The 19,446-nt window shown below is 46.4% G+C and overlaps 1 protein-coding gene across 1 annotated transcript in view; it reads right to left on the reverse strand.

Annotated features, from left to right (window-relative positions):
* The window catches only part of UBE2D3 (ubiquitin conjugating enzyme E2 D3), a 269,547-nt gene that overhangs the window by 22,811 nt on the left and 227,290 nt on the right, over nt 1-19,446 (reverse strand). The gene's annotated exons all lie outside the window — the stretch shown is intronic.

Raw genomic sequence — 19,446 nt, forward strand, 5'->3', positions numbered from 1 at the left:
GGCGCTCCCGGTGCCAGCGGACTCGCGGTGCTTGGCCTTGTGTTGGACCCCCGTCACCGGGGCGTCCTCAAAGGTCTTAGAAGACCGCTCGGATTTCTTCCTCTTCTTCTCGCCGGACGGGCTCTTCCCTTCCAGCCAGTTGGCGAGACGTTGATGGCGGTCCTTCATGGTCCGCTCCGACATGTTGCCGCAAAACACACAGTCCTTCTCCACGTGCGTCTTGTCCTCATGTAAGCAGTAAAGACAAAAGGAGTGTTCGTCCTCCTTAAAGACGTTCTGCAGCTGGCATCCAGGGCAGACCCTGAACAGCTTTCCGGGCGTCGAGCTTCCCTTATCCTGGGCCATGTCCGGGACGGGCCCGAGAAAACTTCTGGAGTCCTCCAAAAGCGTAGCTCGACGAAATCTTCACCCTTGAGGGGCGCAGACGAATCCGACACGGGTCCCCGTTGATCGGATGGAGAGTCGGTGGAGCTTGAGGCTCTTTTGACCGAAAAAAACGAAGTTTTTGAGAAAAAACCTGAAAAAAATAGCACTAACGCTCGAGAGCAATAGCACGAGGATCCCAACACATGAATGTGCGGTAAAAATCTGAAGATGGCTGCCAGAGGCGGGGCTTAGGTAGAGGGCAGTCATTGGCTGTGGTCAGTATGACGCAGAGACCAGTGATTGGTTATTACTACGAAAGACAGATCAGAAACGAAACTGATACTGGTTTTTTCTTTACCGAGGATTCCCAGCCTGACGACGGGGAATATTCATGAGCATGTGAATCCATGCCAGACCCCATGCTGGAGAAATTTACTCAACCTAACCCAGATTGCGGTTTGTCCAGAGTCTAAAACACTGACATCATGAGACATAAGAAGCAAATGCTTTGCCGGCCCAACTCCCAGAAATTGGCAGCATTAGGTGTGTTTAGAGGCAAGCCCAGGACTGCTCTAAAAAATGTCAGTTCTACAAACTTGATCGTGTCCGAGTTACAGATGTCCCACAACTCGGCACTGTACAGAGTGGCCCCTCTGCACTGGCTCTTGTAAATTTGTAAAACACCACATCAAACCTGTCCCATGAATAAGACATGCATTACTCACTGTAATAACATTTCTGATGATTGCATCTGCTTAGATTTACATGCTGTGCATATAGTGCAACATCTAGTGGTAATCGCAGAGTATTCCATCTCGTCTGAGGATCGAAAAGGGGTAGTCGACATGGGCGTGCCTCCAAAACGATCCCTAACATGACGTGTAGTGTATTAAAATCCTTCACGCGCTGGTGCCTCTGGTTGCGTTTTTTTCTGCCATGAGGGAGAGAGTACAGATAGAGAATAGTAAGGGGTCTATGTTCCTTCTACTCAGTGCTGGGAGGAAGGGTGGGCGCATGTGAATCTAAGCAGATACAATCATCAGAAATACTATTAGGTGAGTAATGCAGGTCTTCTGATGCTTGTGGATCTGCTTAGAGTTGCATGCTGTGCATAAACTAGCGAGCAGTACCCAGAGTTGGAGGTGGGGTGTGAAAAGGAATAGCAAAGAGGTCTTCGTACTGCTTGTCCCAACTGAGAATCTGACCTACAGCGAGTATCTAGGCAGTAGTGTTTTGTAAAGGTGTGAATAGAACTTCAGGCTGCTGCTTTGCAAATGGATTCGAGAAAAACATTTGCAATGAAGGCTATGGCATCACCAGTGCCCTGAGTAGAGTGCTCTAGGCTTGAAGGGCAGATCTCTCTTAGCAAGAGTGTAGCAGAGAGTGATGCAGTTTACAATCCAATTTGATATGGCTGACTTAGAGACAGGGCCCCCTTCCCTACCAGTCGCCACTGAAACGAAAAAAGGTTGTGTTTTCCTTAGTGGTGTCGTTTTTCCAGATAATATGCCTGCCCTGCACACATCAAGTGTTTGTAGGCTTTTTTCTGCCACATTAGTGGGGTTCTGGAAGAAAGTCGGTAGTTCTACTGACTGGTTCACATGGAACTTTGTAATGAATTTAGGCGCACAACTAGGGTGAGTGCGCACAACCAACTTATCTTTGTGAATTGTGACAAATGGGTCTTGATCTGAAAGGGCCTGTAATTCACTGACTTCTAATTGAAGTGACTGCCACTAAGAAGGCAGTCTTGTAAGTGAGAGCTTTAAGGCTAGCCTTATGCAGATCCCATTAGTCTAGTTAATATCACATTTAGGTCCCATCCGGGAGCTGGGTTAGAAATTGGGGGATGAAGTCTTTTAACCCCTTCCATAAATCCCTTGATCACTGGGATCTTCCACCACAACACCTTTTGGGACGTAGTGTATGTTGAAAGTGCAGCCAGGTGGACCTTCAGAGAATTTAAAACCAGACCCGAGTCCAGTAGATGAGTCAGGTATAAAACAATGAGGGTAGGAGAGCAGTCAGTGGGATTGATGCTCTTGGAACGGCACCAGATAATGAAGCATTTCCATTTATTGGAATCGCAATGTCTGGTGTTAGGCTTTCTTGCCTCTTTAAGAATGTCCATACATCTGAGGAAGTAGGAGGTCCCCAAACTCTGATCTCAGGAGCCAGGCCACCAAGTTGAGTGTTTGCGGGCAAGGATGGAGTGTCTCCCCCTTGTCTAGTGAGAGCATGCTGCATGGGCAAAGTAGCTTCATCAGAGCAGAGACTGACTTTTCCATCAGATGGGAGTACCAGTGTTGGCAAGCCCACCAGAATCATTGTGACTGGTTCCTGGTGCATCTTGTGCACTATTTTATTTTTTTTAATTGAAATTTAGCAGAAATAAATCTACTTTTTTCAAAATTTTAGTTTAACAGAATTTACAAAACTTTTGCAAAATCTTTATCGTTTACAGCAATAAAAAAGAAAACCAAGGGCAAGTCAACTCACTTATAAATCAAATCAGCAAAGTTGTTTTAGCAAGACCTTACAATGTATATATTACTCTATCATTTTCTTGAAATAGTACATTGAAGAAATTTGCCAAGGCTATAATCAGACTCATTGTTAGTATTGAGAAGAAAAGCCCATCTATGTTCAGGCTGCACATTAGCGACAAGGAACATATATTTCATAAACATTTTGTTTCTCAGGGAAATCAGCCCTGAGCACTCAATTATTAGATGTTCTAATGTTTCCTTTTGTATTCGATCAACACAGAATCTACAAAAGCTTTGACACAGGGATTTGTTTTCGTTGGGCCAAAACAACGCGAGTTGGCCACAAATTGAATCGCGTTCTTACCATAGCCATACGTATCTGTGGTGAAGGAGATTTAATCAGATACGGGGCAACAGCTCCCATTCTCTTGTCAACATAACCTTTAAAGTGTTTATACTGTAGGCATAGTGAACGCGTGAGAATCCAATCGTAAAGGTAGATTTTCTGTTTAGCTCTATCTGGATTCATTATGAGCGTTTCTAGGTACACATCTGCCATTGCCAATACTTGATACACACATTTAGTCCATTTCTGAATAAAAGCATGATTTGACGTAAATACATAGGATGCTAATATTGCAAGGATTGATAATGCATTAGTGTTGACAAGGCATTTGCGAAGTAGGGCACATAGTTGCCAATGGTATTTAGTACCCAAGGATATCAGGCCCAGCTCATATCGCAAACAAGCCCCAGGCGTTGACTGAGGTACCCCAAGAATCTTTCTCCAAAACTTGGCTTCTAGTTTGTCTAGGGCATTAGTTGACATTATTGGTCTTGATTCTAACCCATACAATAGAACAGGGGACACTTTTTGTTGCCAGAAGAGAATTGCTGGAGTGATAGTACATTTACCATACTTATATAATATTAGTTTGGTTTGCGATATAGCTGATGTTAATTTCTCTTGTAGTATCTGTGTATGAACTAGTGCAGAATTATTTTTTTCTAGAGGTAGACCCAAGTATCTATAGTAAGGTACAACATCTAAAATAATGTCCTTTACTCTCCAAACAAATCGATTTCTGCAAGTCAGACTTTTAGAACATACTACAATTTGTGATTTCTTGACATTCATTGTTAGTTCATTTTCATCAAAATATGTAGTTATGGCCGATAAACGTTTTTGTAGGCCTATAGGGGTCTTAGAGATGAGGACCAAATCATCTGCATACCATAGTGCCTGAATTGGGGTGGTGTTTAACTTTGGTGAATCTGAACAAATATCATTGAAAATGTCTCTAGCATCATGAATAAAAAAGTTAAATAGGGCCGCGGCCAAAATACAGCCATGTTTCAGACCTCTCGCAGTTTTTATAACAGCTGACAGTAGACCCGTGAAGGTTAACCGAACTTGTATGGAGGTCGAGGAGTGTAACGAGTAGATGTCTATCAGATCCTGGGGGCAACAAGCTTTAGTCAATTTCTCAATTAGTTTAACTCTTGAAACAGAGTCGAAAGCTGCATTTAGATCGTTAAACGCAAAGAACAGTGAAGTATTTGTATTCTTTGCTTGCTCTTTTAGGGCATTGATTATCATTAAGTTGACTGATGTCCCAAGGCCTGGCACAAAACCTGTTTGATTTCGATCGCGTAGATTAAACAGTTGCGACCAATTATTAAAATCTCTTAGGACTAGACGGTTAAAAATTTTGCCCGGGCAATCCAAAAGGGCGATCGGGCGATAATTCGATGGTGTACCACGATCCCCCTTTTTGAAAATTGGCACTATAAGCGATGTGTGCCAAGAATCCGGGATTTTCTTTGTGAGAAGGATACGTTGAAAGATGTTATTCAAGATGACTGCCCAGTATTTGGGATACTGTTTTAGCATATAGTTGTTAATCCCATCGGGTCCTGCTGCTCTTGATGATGATTTCAAAATTAATTCTTCAATAATTTCCTCCGAGCACTCCAAGTTCCATGATGAGGTAGCTTGTATGTCATATTTAAATGAGTCGAAAGACTTATCCGCAATTAGGGCTGTAAAATGGGCAGTCCACTTGATCTCAGATACTCCATTTGCTTGTGAGATAAGTTGGTTATCAGTTGTGTTTAAGTTTAATAATTGCCAAATTTGAGCTGAGTTTTTATTTGATGTAGCCACCAAAAACGCTTCTCCATCCTGTTGGTAAAGTTTACCTTTAAACGCTCTAGCCCACGTTCTAAAGCGAGATTTAATGGTTTTACGAGCTTTAATCTTCTCCATCAAGGGCAACCTATTGGTAGCTCGGAGGTCTTGGCGATAGTTTTTTTGCCTGCTGCATCTGTTGGTTAAATGCATGATTATGTTTCTTCTTAGTTGGTATTTGAAACTTCTTGAATGTTGACAAGGAGTCTACATATGATTGCGATTGGGATAATATTGGTCGTTCACACAATATCGTATTGTATGCCATTAAGGACTTTGGGGTCCACCTGAAGCGTGTCTTGGCATTATTTATATTTAGCTCCTGTTGCATCCAAGAGCGTTTTCGTTGGTTTTCCAGATCAGTTCTCGGCCAGCTAAGCATTAGCATATGATGATCGCTTACTGATTGCGTTATTTTTCCAGGCTTGTAGCTTGCATAAAAAGTGTATTTGACAGATAGATATAATCGATTGTGCTAGTAGATGCACCTCTCTGCCAGGTGAAGTGAGATGGAATATCACCTGGCAGTGAACCATTGGCCATTCGCATGCCAAGGTGGGTCATATACTTGTTCCATTTGTTTACTTCTTCACTTTTCCTCCCTTTAGTTGTTTTGATGCAGTCAAGATTAAGATCTCCAGTAAGAATAATCGCTGCGCTTTCATTCGATTTTGCAATCAATTCGAATAATGACGTCAGGTCTCTGTAAAATAGGCCATCTGTTATTGCTACCGGGTTTCTATATAAGTTGATTACTGCTAAGGTCTGGCCATCAATTTTCATTTTGACTAATTGCATATAGGGATTGGGGCTAGCCCATTGATGTAATTCGATGGTTGAGCTCACTTTAACCGCTACCAATAGACCTGCCATTGGGCGACCCTTTTGGGCCGTAATTGCTGGAATAAAAACGATCTCATGATCGTCCCATATTGGTAGAGTGGTCATCCAAGTTTCTTGCAAAATTACAATATCCACCTCCAAGAGTTTGATGTTTTGGTTTCGCTGCAAATGACTATGACCTCTCGTATTCCAACTTATAAGTGTGATAGAGTTCACATGTTTTTTCGGAGGATCATATAGCAATGGTGGTTATGCTTGATCATGAGAGGGCCGTTTGGTGGAAATTTTCCGTTCTAAACATAGGTTTTTTGGTATCTGTGTTTCACAGGATGCTTCAAAGTACTTTCTTTCCGGATCTTGAGCCAAGAGAAAGCCCATTTCGAATAAAATCATCTTTTACTCGCCATAGAGTATTTAGAACCAGGCCAGACTTCATCCATAATCGCACTATTGATAGGTTCACATCGCAAATGAATTCCACCTGATCGATGTCGGCCGATGTTAGATCTTCTAGTGCTGGAATATCATTAAAGATGTTACGCACACTGGTTCTGGAAAGATCATATTGAGGGTGTGGTTCGGCTCGACATTTCAATATGAGCGTATGATAGTTGTTAAAACTATTTTTTTTTGTTTTAATATCTGATTTTTGTGATCGAGATTTTAAGCCCTCCGTAGTTCGTTGATCTTTTATTGAATTTTTTTTTTACTGAACTAGGAATCTTATACCATGGTGTCGATTCATTCATCAAGGTATCACTGTTTGAATGTAAAGAGCTTGGCTCTGTGATTGGTGATTGAGAGCTACAGTTTGGTGCCAGCGCATACTCTTTGAAGTATGCTTCCACCGCTGATTTAATATTCTCCTTCTGCTCATTCCTTACCAGAGCTTGCTTTATTTCTTTAACAGAATCTGGTGGTAAATTGGCAAAAGTCACTTGTCTCGTTAGATCTAAATTTTCTTGTTGATTCGGTTTTGACTGAGTGACAGTGATTTTCGGGTTCAGGTTAGAGTCAGTTGTTGTCTTTGGGGCAGAATGCTTTAAAAGTTCCACCGTGCTACCTTTATCGGAACGTTGTAGAAGGTACGCATCAACCGCTACTTTAATGATGTCTCTCTGAGTAGATTCATTCAGAGTTGGAGCCTGTTGCAGAGCCTTCAGTTGGGGTGCACATTTTGATGGGACCTGTGGAATTAGATGGGTCGAAGAAGACTGCGCATTCTCATCTAAAGCAATGACAAGTTGGGTCAGTGGTGAGTGACTTGTGTGGACAGCCTGGATTTTGAGTTTGTGTTATTAAGAGTTGATCTTTAGGCAATTCATCAACCACTGTAATTTGATTGTCAGGAGCTTTAGCAAGTTTAGTTAAGTCAGTTGAATTAGTACATGGTCCAAAGAAGTCAGCTTTCGTTGTTTTTCTGGCTGTTACATAAGGTTTGGTCATGAGGTGTCGTGCTTTACCTTTAGCACGAGAACGTTTATTTACAGCATCCGCAGCCGCTTTTTTTACTTGACACTTTCCAGCTGAATCGAAGTTATCTACACTTATCCACGAAGAATTAGGAGGGGCTAGTGTTGGTGAGTCAGCTTCAATTGGGCGGATAATGTGTTCAAATAATGGTACGGCTTGTGTTGTATTAGAAGATAAATCTGCGGATACTGATGAAATCGGTACCACTGTAGTAATTTCTCTTTCATCCAATTCTTGGCGTAAGGATAACAATTTCTGGTGCGGATGAGATTTCATCCATAACATGATCTGGTCAATCTTTTCAGACTGTATATTGATTTTTGATTCAAGTGACTCGAAACGTTTAAGTAAGCTTTGAATTGTTGAATTTACTGCCACTAGTGTAATTTCAATTAGACCTGGATTTGAGGAGGTAATCGTTTTCTCTCTAGAGGAAGTTCGATGTCAAGGAGTTGGTAAAATGTACGAAGCCGCCAAGGAGACAGTTGAATCCATTGAGCATCTTTTACGATAGTCAGGTGAAATTGACTGCAGAGATACATTAATTTCTTGATTACTTGTATGTAGCGAAGTTTTTAAAAAGACTTCTTGATTATCGTCTTGATTTTCTTCATCGTCTGAGATTTCTTCAATTTGGTCCAACTGTTGTTTAGTAGTTTTGTCTTTTTCTGTGATTTTAGTTACCTGTAGCATTGTGTCATCAGACAGAGGAAGAGCCTCTTTATTTTGTAGATCCTCGTGCGCTACAGGTAGGCTTTGAAAAGTACAAGGTCCAGTTGAACTAGCGACCAGGCCCTCATGAGATTTTGCAATTATTGGTATTGCAGAATTTCCATGATTTATTAAGGTCGCATTCGATGCAACTAACGTTAATGCGGAAGAGTTGATGATTTGCGCCATATCATTTGATGGTTCTCGGCCATCCTCCTGATCTATCATGGCAAGAGGAATGCCATTAGGTCGTAAGTCCATGACCGTGCTATCAGTTGTCATGTTTTCCAAAGGGGGACAGAATTGCCTTATATCTTTAGTCAGTACAGGTGTTTTCACTCAAATTTTCGGCCGAGATGTGGGGGAAGTCAATTTACCAGAAGACACCCTAGGTGTTTTGTCTTTTGATTTACTTACAGGAGGGCGTAGTGGAGTGCCTACCTGCATATTTGTGTTCGGCATGTTTGATTTAAGGGTGTAAATTTGCATGACTTCCAACAAGAGACCCTTCCTTGTTATTTCCTTCTTTGTAACTCTTACTGATAAGAAATAAGATAACAAATAACAGTAACCAATACAGTTATATGAGCATCTTAGTAACTCGACATAATAAAAATGAAGAAGAAAAAATTTAACACCAAGTGTAATCTCTGTCTGAGGATAGCAGTGCTAAAACCATATAATAAAAATAAAAATCTCAACCTCAGCACCGCGGCTAAGCGGGACTTGAGGGGACCTGCTTGGGTGCGCACGTGTCCCAGGTTAAATAGGATCCGCCTCCACGTATGCAAAGCCTAAACAAAAATGAAACAATGTTTAGACATTAGTTCGATAGTAAAATACTATCTTAATGTTCCAGCACACGTTTCACCTTGTGGATAATGAAGTCCAAACACACAAAAAAGCACCAAAGCGTCTTTCCAAGCGAATTTCCCAGCAAATTTCCCAGCGTCCCCAGGAGCTGCACAGTAGAGTCTGCGGCAAAGCAGGACTTGAGGGGACTTGCTTGGGTGAGTCACCTGAACTTCTGCATGCTTCTAGTGTCTCAGCTCTCTCCAAAACATCTGGAAAATGGCATGTTGCACTGTACGGGTCAGCTACAGCAATAACGGCTCAAATACTCCTTCAAAGTTTGTGCTGTATTTCACATTTCAAAACGCGGCATTTGAGATCCCGGAGAGAGAGCAAGCAACTCCTCCGCAGGTCATTTTGTGCACTATCTTGATGAGTAGGGGAGTTTCAGGGGGGCGGTGGGGGGCGGGGAGGGGAGGGGTTTTGTAGGGGGGCAAAGCGTAGACATTTCCCTGACCTTGTTATCCAGAGACCGTTCCCCTTGGAGCATATCTCTCCAGCACTGAAATCTCTCCATTGGCTCCCAGTGGATGCAAGGATTAAATTCAAAACCCTCTGCATTGTCCACAAGGCTTTCTGGGGCCTGGGTCCAAAATACCTTCAGCTATCCCTCCTCAAATACTTCCCCTCTCAACCTATTCGATCCTTTACCTCCAACTACATCAGGGTCAGTCGTTTTTCAAAGAAACAAGCTGGGGGTAGATCTCGGTCTTCGGCTGGGGCCTCCCTCTGGAACAGCCTCCCTGCCACTCTAAAACGTGAGAACCACCATCTCCGGTTCCGGAACCACCTCAAGACCCTTCTCTTCTTCTGCCTTCGCTCCCCTTCTCCCCTGCTGATCTGTTCTCTTGGCATTGTGCACCTGGCCACCCTCTGTCCTCCGGGCCCAGGTACATGCTCACCCTGCCACCCTCCCGCACTGCCTCCGGGCCACCCCTTGCACTGGGGTCTGTATCTGTACCCATACAGCACCACCCTTTTTCTTCCTGCACTTATCAGACCTACCCTGTCTGCTGCCTTAAACCTAGCACTTGCAAATGGCTGGCTGCACTAAAACTGTTGCCTTTATTATTGTTACTTATCCGTTCCTCCTCTGCTTCGCACTTTCCACTTCTCACCCCTTCCATGCACTTTTCCCCTCCCCCTCTATGCACTTGTGCGTTCTTAAGGTCACTGGGCCTAGTAAACATTGCTGTTTTGTTCTCCCTGTTCCCCTCCCTTGTCGCATTCTGAAACACTTGTTTACGAGTGCGATATAAATAAAATATATCAGATCATACCTGGAGGTGTAATTTGGATTTGTGCTTTCTCCAGATTTGCGAAAAGTAGATCTCTGGGAAACCCCATTCGGTGAACACGTTGGAGACAATGTCTTCGTGTAATTGCCATTCGCACTCTGTGGGTAGAGGGAAGTCTGTGCTGAGCACGTCTGCCAGAAGATTGAGTTTCCCTGGAATGTGTTGAGACGGGAGGAACATCCCGTGTTTGAGAGCCCATTTCCAAATGTTCTGGGACAGTTTGTATAGCCCTGGAGAGTCTGCCCCCGAACCCCAGTTTCTTCAGGTAATACACGGCCATGGTGCTGTCCGCAAGGACCAGTACCGTCTTCCCCTGTAGTTTCTAAAAAGATTTTAGTGCCTTGAACACCGCCAACAACTTCTACAGGTTTATGTGGTTGGGCTCTACTGCTGGGGACCAAACACTGCGCGGTGGAGGTGGTGAGCCCCCCATTAGGCCATCAGAGATGCGTACGTAGTGAGTGGCTTCTACTGTGGGGGTGAAGGTTTTCCCCTTCAAGAGGTTTTACCTCGACCACCACTGCAGAAAGAACGAGGGCTGCCAAGACAACCCCTAGATCGTCCCATTGTCCACTGGCCTGACACCACTGGCTGTTGAGCCACTCTTGCATGGGGAGCATGCACAAACGTGCGTGTGGGTCCAAGTAGATGCAGGAGATCATCCCTAACAGTCGCAGGGCTTTGCGTACTGTCACTTTGCGACTGGCTACATAGTAGTGAGGGATCTGTAACAGCATGTTTTGGACCCTCTCGTTGAAGGGGAAGACAAGGCTGGCTTCTGTCCAAATTAGAGCTCCCAGAACCTTTGACTTGGCTGGGGTCTAGACTGGACTTCTCGTTTATTGAGAATCCCAGACAGAAGAGTAGATCTACTGTCTTTTGGGTGTTTGATAGGCATGTTCCGTGCAAATCCCAGTCATCGAGGTAAGGATAGATTGCCTGCTCAGGTGAGCCGCTACTACCACCAGAAACTTTGTAACTACCCTTGGGGCTGAGGCAATGCCGAAGGGAAGGACCTTGAACTGATCGCGTTTGTCCTCCATCATGAACCTTAGGGATTTTCTGTGCGCTAGCAGAATTGAAATATGAATGTTACACTCACCTGGACCCCACAGGGGTGTCGATCGGACCCTGACAACTGCGGTCTCCTTCAACGTGATGCGTAGTGCAGAGATGACTGTCTGGACTGGCCCGCCTAGTCTTGTCTGCTGGACCCGAAGAAGTATTTTCCTGCAAGTGGAGACAGGGATTAACCACCTGTGGGTTTTAGTGATGGCCTCCCAACTGTTCTCGCTCTCCCCCACTAATCACCTCCGATATCCCCTTAGTAACCTCACCTTATGTTCGTAAAATATGAGCTCTCCATCACACGTGTCTTGCAGGGGTGCGTAGATACCAGTTACTTCACTGGTTTGAAGGCATTGGGAGAGTTCCGGTAAGTATTGACTCTGAAGTCCCTGGCGGGATTGGTAAGTATAAAGTTCAAAGAGTTCAATGTGCCCGATGTTCACTCTTGTCCCCTTCCTTCCTTAAGTTGCAACTGAGTTCGTGAGAAGGTGGTCTCGTAGCTGCTGCTGGCGTTCAGGTAAGAGTCTGTTACCCAACGCTGTCCGGTAACCATTGCATGCGTTAACGTGTTGTTTTTCTTCCTCTTTACAGATGCGGCATATGAAAATGTGGAGAGTTATGGAATAATACCGCCGGTGGTAAATCAGGTAAGTCTATGGTGGTAAGAGGTTGTATTTGTTGATTCCCTTGGCGAACCTTGTTTTTTCTTGTGTCCCCTAGGTGCCGGATTACGGCGAAGAAATGATGGAGACAGTGCCGGATCGAAAGATGCTGTGAGAACTGGCGAGTATTGCGCCGTGCTGGAGCTGGCGAAGCGACGCGTGCAGGGCTGATGTACTTTCCAGGTCCAGAGATGAAATGGTTCCGGAATTAGGTGAGGAATTTGAAATAAGTTTGTTTCTAACCTTGTCCTTTTCCTCTTCTTTATTCTAGGAGCTCCGGATTCGAGGCGGGCGTGGCAGAAGACTGGATGCTGGCTGCAGGCACGCGGGCTTGGCAGAAGACAGGATGCTGGCTGCAGGCACGGTGAGCGTCATGCTGCTGGATGCAGAATAACGCGAAGCATGTGCTGCTGTTCAGGTGTGGTTTAAATAGCCTCCAAAGTAGTTCCAGGTAAGAAGTTCCCTAGAGCCACGCAGAGTAAAAAATAGTCCATGTAACAAAATAGTCCCATCCAGGCCTCATGTAGGCTTGGACTCTTTTGCAGCATGGTCTGCATCAGGTAAGTAAAGTCTATGAGCCTGGCGCCTAGCCGGGGCTGCTGAGGTTTAAACAAATGTCTGGATGCCTGCTCCCGGAGCTGAGGGCCTTGGTCCTGATGCCCGGGGGTAGGCATCATGACAATGAAAGTATGCATCATTCATGTCCAATGTTGCCATGTAATCCCCCTGGTTTAGGAGATGGATTACCTCTTGCAGTGTTGTCATTCAAATCTTTTGTGGTTTGACGAATCTGTTCGCTGGGCTCAAGTCTAGCACAGGGCGCACGGTGAGATCCTTTCTGGGTAAAAGGAAGTACACTGAATAAATACCCTTTGTTTACCTGTAGAACGGGGACGACTTCGATCACGCCCTTTTCTTGCAGGATCTTGATCTCTTGTAGTAGGATCTTCAGATGTTCTGGTGACAATCGCCTGGACATTGGTGGCCGGTATCAAGGTGGTCTGCTGAACTCGATACAATAAGTGTGGGTGACTGCCTTGAGCACCCACTGCTCTGTGGTAATTCCCTCACCGGATCGGTAAGTCATTTTAATTTGAGGCCTGGAGCTTCTACCCCCTTCCTTTGCCACAGTGTTGTCCTCTTGTCCGATATTGGCTTGTGGCAGCTGCCCTTTGTCCTGGGGAGCATGAAGCATTTCCTGTTCTGTACTGATTGTGGGGGTAATGTGGGAGAGATTGTCCCCGCAAGGAGCAGTGTGAGCTACCCCCCCTTGCTGCTGATAGGGACTGTTTTATCTGGCTTAGTGACTAAGGTTTCATGTTCCTTCTTTGCATTCTCTAAAGCCTCATCCACCGCCTTTCCAAACAGGTTAGATTCTTCTACCAGCTTGTTAATGAGTGATAACTGGGTTTCCGGTTTAAATCCTGTATTCTTTAACCATGCGTGCCTTTTTAACACAGTACCTTGGGCCAGTGTTCTTCCCGCTGTCTCAGCAGCACCCAGAGTGTTTTTAAGAAGGTTTTGATTTACATGCCTCCCCTCCGACACAACCGCCAGCAGGCGTGATTGTGTTGGCTCTGGGACTTCCTGCAGGCCCCCCTGGAGCAAATCCCATTGGAAGTCGTAACTAGCTAACAATGTAGTGTTAGCTATCATGGTGGAATAGGCTGCTGCTGTTGTAATGTGCTTACCCAGGGCATCCAACTTCTTGCAATCCTTGTCCTGCGGTGCTTCAGCCGTGTACAAGGGTATTCCTGCTCTCGTCCTAGTGGTCACCACTATGGAATCTGGAGTGGCATGTCCACCGATGTAAAGTGGGTCTGTAGGCGAGGGGCGAATGTTTCGACCCGTGGGTGTACTACCCTTGTTTGCGATGGAGTCAACAAGGGGCGATGCGCTGTTTGATGGAGTTCAACAGAGGTATCGCCTGACTTGAGGGTGGTTTCCGATTAAAAATATTCTCTATGAAGTCAGTGTCTTGCACCACCTCTTGAGTGGCAATCTGAAAGTGTTCAGCTGCTTTAAGGATAGCATTGAATGTGATCTGGCCATCAATGGGAGATGCCGGTCTTGTAGGAGGTGAAGCCGGAGGACCTAAGCACAGAGTGTTTGGATCTGGGGTAGTGGACAGTGACAGCCATGGTGCCTCACCCACTGGCTGCTCATCAACCCAATCTGGGGACTGGTCTATAGGCTCCCCAAAGGGATCATTATCCCCCTCGCCCCCCCCATCATAAGGGTACTGAGGGATCTCCTCTGGTGCCGTCAGATCAAGCACCTCTTCATGAGGAGTGTAGCTCGAGGTTCTTTGCAGTTTAGTCATAGTAGGATAGTAGTCTTCCCCTCTTGGCCTTTTAGGGGTGATACATCTTTCAGAAAAGTCCACAAATTTAGAATGTTTATTCATGTACCCCTCAAACCGGTCCCTGGTCCATAAGGATGACCCAGAGGGGTGTGGAGGGGGAAAGGCCTCCTCGAGGACTTGTGTCCTTAGGCCCTCGAGCCTTGTCCGAGAGGGTCTGGGAAATTTCAGAAAATTCTTCCTGACCTTAGAAGTCTTGACTGGTCTTTAGGCCCACTTGCCGCCGAGATGTTTGTGGGACTATCACGGATCTCGGGCAGATTTGGGAGGGATTTAGATGGCCCGAGTGGCTTGGTCACGGTTTTCGGCACTAGCGCGTGCCAGTGCCGAGTGGCACTGGCACGCGCTAGTGAGGCGTCTCGGCGCTGTTATGAAGTTTGGTGCTGATGCCCCTGTGACTCGAGTGCCCGGACACAGGCCTCCTAGACGGTTGCAGGGAGGGCAGCCAACCCTGTGGATTGGTGGATTCATCGAAAGTATCAGCGTACCAGTTGGCGTCTTGTGCGCTTTCCTCTGTGGTGTATGCGCGTCCATGTGGCCAGAGTGTACACTCCCCATAGCAGAACCAGTGGCCTGCCGGGGCCAGACGCCTCAGAATGGCTGCTCCAAAGATAGGTCAATGGCCTCCACGTCAGGAGCCACAGCTGTCGCCAACTTCGTCACTCAAGGCGCCTGCTGCGGCGGGGGGAGCTATGCTCCCACTTTCCCTACTGTGTAGGCCTGGCCGGAGGGGAAAGGCCACGCAGTTGACCGCGTCGACTGGAGCACCAGCTGCCAAAGTCTGGAGTCGTCTTTGGTGTTGGTTGAAGTAGTCGTCGGTGAAGGGTGACTAATATTAAAACAACCAGAGGTCGTGAACAAAAGTATATGACGTGCATTACTCACCGTAATAGCATTTCTGATGATTGTATCTGCTTAGATTCACATGCTGTGCATATGGTCCTACATCCAGTGGTAACCGCAGAGTATTGCATCTAGTCTTTCGGGGACCGAAAGGCGACGTCGGCATAGGCGTGTCTGTAACACTACCTATCGTGACGTGTGTAGTACCCAAAATCCCTCACGCACCGAGGTCCCTCGGATTGTATTTTTTCTGCCATGAGGGAGACCAAGGCTATAGTGAATGAGTGCATAAAGAGAAAATAGTAAGACGCCCATGTTCCTTCCACCCCGAGCGGGGAGGTAGGGAGGGCGCATGTGAATCTAAGCAGATACAATCATCAGAAATGTTATTACGGTGAGTAATGCATGTCTTCGGGTGCTTGTTAATCTGCTTAGAATCACATGCTATGCATAGACTAGCGAGCAGTACCCAGAGTTGGGTTGTGAGAAGGAACAGTAGAGAAAAGATGTCTTAGTACTGCTTGTCCCACCTGAGAATCAGACCTAGAAGGAGTGTCTAGGCAATAGTGTTTTGTAAAGGTGTGTACAGAACTCCAGGGGACTCTAGAGGAACATTTGCAATAAATGCTATGGATGCCCCAGTGCCTCGAGTAGAGTGTGCTCTAGGCTTGAAGGGCAGTTCTCTCTTAGCAAGAGAGAAACAGTAATGCATTTGACAATCCACCTTGAGATAGCTGATTTAGAGACAGGATTCCCCTTCTCTACCAGCTGCCACTGAAACAAAGAATTGTTCAGTCTTCCTTAGTGGTTTAGTTCTTTCCAGATAAAACAGAACTGCCCTTCGCACATCTAGTGTGTGAAGGCTTCTTTCGGCCATGTTAGTAGGGTTCTGGAAGAAAGTGGGTAGTTCGATTGACTGGTTCACATGGAACTTCGAAATGAATTTAGGCGCAAACCTGGGATGTGTGCGCAGAACTACCTTATCTTTGTGGACTGTCACAAAGGGGTCTAAAACAGAAAGCCTGTAGTTCGCTAACCCTTCTGACAGAAGTGATAGCCACTAGGAAGGCTGTCTTACAAGTCAGGTCTTTCGGACTTGCTTTATGCACAGGCTCGAAAGGAGATCCATGAGTCTGGTTAAAACCACATTCAGATCCCATCCAGGGGCTGGGCGAGAGATGGGAGGATGAATCATCTTAACCCCTTCCATGAAGGGGTTTAATCACTGGTATCTTCCGCCACAATACCTTTTGCTGCGATGTGGTGTAGGCTGACAGAGCAGCCAGATGAACCTTTAGGGAATTGAAGACTAACCCAGAGTCCAACAGGTGGGTTAGATACAACACAATGTGTGAGGGTGAGCCATCAATGGGATTGACGCCCTTGAAATTGCACCAGATGACAAAGCGTTCCATTTGCTGGCATAGCAATAACGTGTATTAGGTTTCCTTAATTCCCTGAGTATGTCCATGCATCTGAGGGAATTGCAGGTGTCCAAACTCTATGATCTCAGGAGCCACGCTGCTAAGTTCAGAGTTTGTGGGCATGGGTGTAGGGTCTCTCCCCTGTCCTGAGACAACATGTTGTATGGGCAGGGCAGCTTGACTGGGTTGGCTGGCCCACATGGGGGCCACCAGTATCATGGTAACTGGTTCCTGGTGCATCTTGTGCACTATCTTGTTGAGAAGGGGAGTCGGTGGGGGAAAAGCATAGACATTTCCCTGACCAAGTTATCCAGAGACCGTTCCCCTTGGATCGGTTCTGGGGGTAGTTGGAGGCATAGTCTAGGCATTGAGCGTTCTCCTGAGTAGCGAACACGTTGATGTCTGGCAAACCCCATTCTGCGAAGACGTTGGACACAATGTCTTCGTGCAGTCGCCATTCGTATTGTTCTGGCAGAGGAAAATCTCTGCCGAGTACGTCTGCCAGAAGATTGAGTTCCCCTGAAACATGTTGGGACAACAAAAACATCTTGTGTTTGAGAGCCCATATCCAAATGTTTTGGGACAGCTTGGATAGCCCTGGAGAGCGAGTGCCCCCGTTTGTTCAGGTAATACATTGCTGTAGTGCTATCGGTTAGGATCAACACTGTCTTCCCTTGCAGTTGCATCTGAAAGGCCTTCAATGCTTTGAACACTGCTAATAGCTCCAGTAAGTTTATATGGTTGGACGCTACTTGAGGGGACCACACTCCGTGTGCTGTCTGCTGAAGCAGGTGAGCCCCTCACCCCGTGATAGATGAGTCTGTAGTAGTGGCTTCCACTGCAGGGGTGGTGAAAGTCTTCCCCTTCAAGAGGTTTTCTCTTGACCACCACTGCAGCGAGAGAACGAGGGCTGGCGAGACAACTACCAGATCTTCCCATTGTCCGCTGGCCTGACACCACTGGCTGTTGAGCCACTCTTGCATGGGACGCATGCGCAGCCGTGCGTGGGGGACCAAGTATATACATGACGCCATCATCCCTAGCAAACGCATGGCTTTGCGTATCGTCACCTCCCGACTGGCTACATATTGAGGAATCAGAGAGGATGTTCTGATCCCTCTCGCTGGAGGGGGAAGACAAGACAGTCTTCCGTTCGAATTAGCGCTCCCAGAAATTGTTTTACTTGGCTGGGGACTAAGCTGGATTTCTTTTCGTTGATTGAAAAACCCAGGCTGAAGGAGATCTACTGTTTTTTGGGTGTTCGAAAAAAAAGCGCCGAACGAGTCCCCCGTAATGAGCCAGTCGTCGAGGTAAGGGTAAAACGGGACTGATAGTCTGCGCAGGGGTGCTGCTGCCACTGCCAGGACTTTGGTAAACACCCTTGGCGCCGAGGCGATGCCGAAGGGGAGTACCTTGAATTGGTAGTGTTTGTCCTGGATCATGAACCTTAAGTATTTTCTGTGCGCTGGCAACATTGAAATATGAAAAGTATGCATCTTTCATGTCCAATGTTGCCATGAAGTCCCCCTGTTTCAGCAATGTATCACCTCCTGCAGTGTTATCATGCAAAACTTCTGGGGTTTTATAAACTTGTTCGCTGGGCGCAGATCTAGAACAGGACGCATGGTGAGATCTTTTTTGGGTATAAGGAAGTTCACTGAATAAATACCCTTGTTTACCTGAAGAGGGACGGCTTCTATGGAGTCCTTTCCCAGCAATGCTTCCACCTCTTGGATCAGGATCGCCAGATGGCCCGGTGAAAGGCGCTGTGAGCGCAGCGGTCTGCACTGTGGGGGTCGGGCCAATTCCACACAATAACCGTGGGCGACCGTCTTTAAGACCCACTGGTCAGAAGTTATCCTCTCCCATGCCTGGAGGAAAGATGTTAATCGTCCCCCGACCAGGGAGACATGGGAGGGGACCTGGACCTGATGGTCATTTCTGACCAGAGGCTGTGGCTCCTCTGGGATTGGGGCCTCTGCCTCTACCTTTGCCGCGTTTGACCCCTTCAGGGGTAGTAAGTGGGGCTTCCAGATGTTTGATTTGTGTTGAAGTTACCCGTGCCGTAGTTGTTTTAACCAGCACGGGCTTGTCCTCGAAAGGACCGCCGAGAGTTATTACCCCTCTGGGATGAAGGTTTGTGTAATTTGGTGCATAGACCTTCGTCTCATGCTCCTTCTTGGCTGTCTCCAACGCTTCATCGACTGCTTTCCCAAAGAGGTTAGTCTCCTCAATGGGTTTATTAATGAGGGAGGCCTGAGTCTCAGGTCTAAATCCTGATGTACGCAGCCATGCGTGTCTTTTCAGAAGAGTCCCTTGTGCAAGAGACCTGCCTGTGGTTTCTGCAGAGTCCAGGGTGTTCTTCACCACATTCTGGTTAACAAGTCTTCCCTCCGCAACAATGGCGAGAAGCTCCTGGAGGCCTTCCTGGAGCAAGTTCCATTGGGCATCAGCATAGCTTGCTAATAGCGTAGTATTATTAGCAACCCGAATGGTGTATGCAGCTGCTGATGTCACACGTTTTCCCAGGGCATACAACCTTTTAGACTCCTTGTCCGGTGGCGATTCTCCCGTGGCAAGGGGTACCCCTGCCCTCTTTCAAGTGGTAGTCACTACCAGTGAGTCTGGGATGGCGTGCCCCTTTATATAGAGGGTCAGAGGGAGAAGGCCGAAATAGTTTTTCCGACTCTCAGGCTCACAGCCCGTGTCTGAGCAGGTGTGACCAACGAGGGAGCTACCCGTCTCTTAACAGAGTTAAGGAGGGGGATGGATTGACTCGCTGGAGGTTTTGCTCAGGTACCGCCTCTTGAGTGGCAATTTTTGAAGTATTCAGCTGCTTTTTTTAACATGGAGTTGAAAGCCAT

Source organism: Ambystoma mexicanum, chromosome 6q (assembly GCF_040938575.1).
Source record: "Ambystoma mexicanum isolate Mex_15411 chromosome 6q, UKY_AmexF1_1, whole genome shotgun sequence".
Taxonomy (NCBI): domain Eukaryota; kingdom Metazoa; phylum Chordata; class Amphibia; order Caudata; family Ambystomatidae; genus Ambystoma; species Ambystoma mexicanum.